Consider the following 3,052-nt stretch of genomic DNA (forward strand, 5'->3'; position numbering starts at 1 on the left):
GTGTAATTTACATCGTGTAAGAAACTAGGCATGTAAAATACCTAGTAATTTACAGTAAAAAACAACGTAAATTACCTAGGGTATTTTACTTACCCATCCCTGGCCTAAACACCACTGTCCTCTAATCTAGTTGATCGGATCTCTCTTCCTATCCCATGAAATTAGATGGAGATGTACGATCGTTTTGAAAACGATCGACTGCAGCGATTTCATTATATCTTAATAATCAGAAAAAGAAGGTATCAGTCGATAATCGATAAGTCAGGAGATTTTGATTAGTGAATACTATCGCTCTCTTTCTGATACATAAGATAGAAAGAGATAGTTGCGGCCGATAGCTTTCAAAACTATCTAACATCTCCATCTAATATAATGCGATAGGAAGAGAGATCCGATCACCTGGGTTAGAGGGCATCGGAATCCCACCCCACAACTTTCTGTCCTCGTAGGAATGCTTCTTCAAAATCTCCAGAATGCGCGTATAACTGACCAGCCCGGTTCATATGTTACATGAAGAACGCGCGTCTTGCGTACGGCCACACCTGATATACTTTGATCATGCTACAATTGTTTTAAAGGGCGCTAGTGGGTAAACAGTAAATATACACAAATATGCGTATTATTTCTAAAAAAAGTTGATCAGTGTAAAACTATTAACTATCACACGGAGTCTGAAATGTCACTTAGTTTTACTTACATACTTTAGCATTGAATTAAAGAGGCAAGGTAAGTTTCAGATTCGATAATTTTGTCATGGTATAACAACATTGTTTCCTAGCACCGACAAAGATGGAATTTGTGTGTTTATTTGCGTTAATCTTATCAACTGAATGTTCAGTTTAATAAGACGAGTGATATGACGAATAATTTATCAGGTTACCCGTTTCCTATTATCACATACATGAATGCAGGTACTTCTTTTGCTAATTGTAATACCTGAAATTATGTCTTGAATATAACCTATATTTCAGCAAATGTATATAGAATTTATTTAAATTGAAGGTTTCAATTGAACTTGATGTAAACTATAACTAGAAACTAGTTTGAATGTTTCCTGTGTTACAAATGACTTCGTTTTAAAAGACTATTTCCATCTAGATATAAAATCCTACGTAGTTTAGCAGTGGTAAATGTTTACTTTTGTTACTGCCCGTGAAATTTTGAAGTGAATCTCAAGGGCATGTGACACAGCCAAATACCTATATTTCCGACCTCACTTTATCAGCTCACAGAATAGTTTTTTGAACCTAATAACTTTTTTTGTAAATAAAATATCGAGCTGAAACTTTGGAAAATGTATTAGAGTACAATAAAGTACGTTTAGATACTGCATTTTGGTAGGAACTTCACTGAAAATTATTTAATCTTTTTTCTGAATCTCGACATTTTTTGAACGTTCGAACTTTTTTTAGACATAAAATATCGGTCTCAAACTTTGCGAAATGCAAGAGCTGAAAGAAAACTACGTTAAAGTACAAAGCTTAATAATAAAAGATGTAAAAAAAATTTCAACGATGAATTCCATCGGCATCAGCCGGTAAAGTTGTACACGAAAATACGAACCCTGGCGGCCACTAGACGAGGCTTTAGAGGGTTCGTATTTTCGTGTACAACGTTACCGGCTGATTCCGTTGGAATTGATAGTTGAAATATTTTTTTCACATCTTTCATTATTAAGCTTTACACTTTAACGTAGTTTTCTTTCAGCTCTTGCATTTCTCAAAGTTTGAGACCGATATTTTATGTATAAAAAAAGTTCGAACGTTCAAAAAATGTCGAGTTTCAGAAAAAAGGTAAAATAATTTTCATTGAAGTTCCTACCAAAATGCAGTACCTCAACGTACTTTATTGTATTCTAATACATTTTAAAAAGTTTCAGCTCGATATTTTATTTACAAAAAAAGTTTTTAGGTTCAAAAAAACATTCAGTGAACTGATAAAGTGAGGTCGGTAATGTAGGTATTTAGCTGTGTCACATGCCCTTAATAGCGCTGGAATCAGTTCCGAATCTCCAAATGGATTTGCTTCATTTACTCCATAAATGTTAGAAATGCATCTTTGTTAGATACTTACGGCATACTCCTGTTTTGAATAAAATCTGTGTCGAGTAAAATATTCATCATTTTAAACAAAAAGTATTGCAATTTGCCAATTGATCGCTTCCAATACAGATCTCATTCAAAATAGACCCGAGTATACACGTCGACATCAATCCCGGCGGAGCAACAAACATGAAACGAAAGCTTTCATTAGGCATAACCTATCAAAGAGGTACCAACTAGTATTTTGGGTTCTTAATTGTGACACGAACTATGATTACGTTTTATCTTCTTATGTCAAAATAATGATCAATTATGAAATCTTTAGAGGTAAAACTGCCCTGTGATTCGTTGACATTAATAGTTTCTCTCTTAAGTCCTGATTTGAAATATTATAGGATTACTAGAAACCCAGATAGAAAATGCTCGCATGGTGCTGGCGCGACCTGCAGACTAATCCGCATGTCGCGAGGGCAATGTCGACAGATTTCCTCCACACAGTTGTAACATTTTCGAAGTGTTTAAATTTTGTAAGTGACCATAACAATGTTTCAAGACCTGTTCAGAGAAGGCTCCTGATTAAACTGTAAATACACTGTCATGTGTGAAAGTAAAAAATGAGAAATAATTAAAAATATACTGTAATTGAAAACTCATTTATGGTGGCGCGAACGGTATAAGCCGACTGACTCAATAAAATCTGATACACCACACAATTAAGTAATTCGTCCCTAAAGTATACCACTAGGATTTTCTATGCTGTGGATTTTCTTTCAATTTCTATCTATTGCTAACGCCAGCTAGTAGAGTTTACAAATAGATATTAGCTAATGCCACTCGAAATTTTCTAACCTTGTAAGGCTGATAACTCGGACTTTCCATGCTTGCACAACAATACAGCTGTACAGCTGCCGACCTCACTTTTTCAGTTCACTGAATGTTTTTTTGAACCTTAGAACTTTTTTTGTAAATAAAATATCGAGCTGAAACTTTGGAAAATGTATAAGTGTACA

At 34.5% G+C, this 3,052-nt stretch overlaps 1 protein-coding gene across 3 annotated transcripts in view; it reads left to right on the plus strand.

Moving 5' to 3' along the window:
- The first annotated feature begins 592 nt into the window (after window positions 1-592).
- Window positions 593-3,052, plus strand: part of LOC117175109 — a 416,485-nt gene continuing 414,025 nt past the window's right edge. For all 3 annotated transcript variants that reach the window (XM_033364660.1, XM_033364662.1, XM_033364669.1), the window contains exon 1: window positions 593-726. The gene's annotated coding sequence lies outside the window, so the exon portion shown is untranslated. The remainder of the gene's footprint in view (window positions 727-3,052) is intronic.

This window comes from Belonocnema kinseyi, chromosome 6, assembly GCF_010883055.1.
Source record: "Belonocnema kinseyi isolate 2016_QV_RU_SX_M_011 chromosome 6, B_treatae_v1, whole genome shotgun sequence".
Lineage (NCBI taxonomy): Eukaryota > Metazoa > Arthropoda > Insecta > Hymenoptera > Cynipidae > Belonocnema > Belonocnema kinseyi.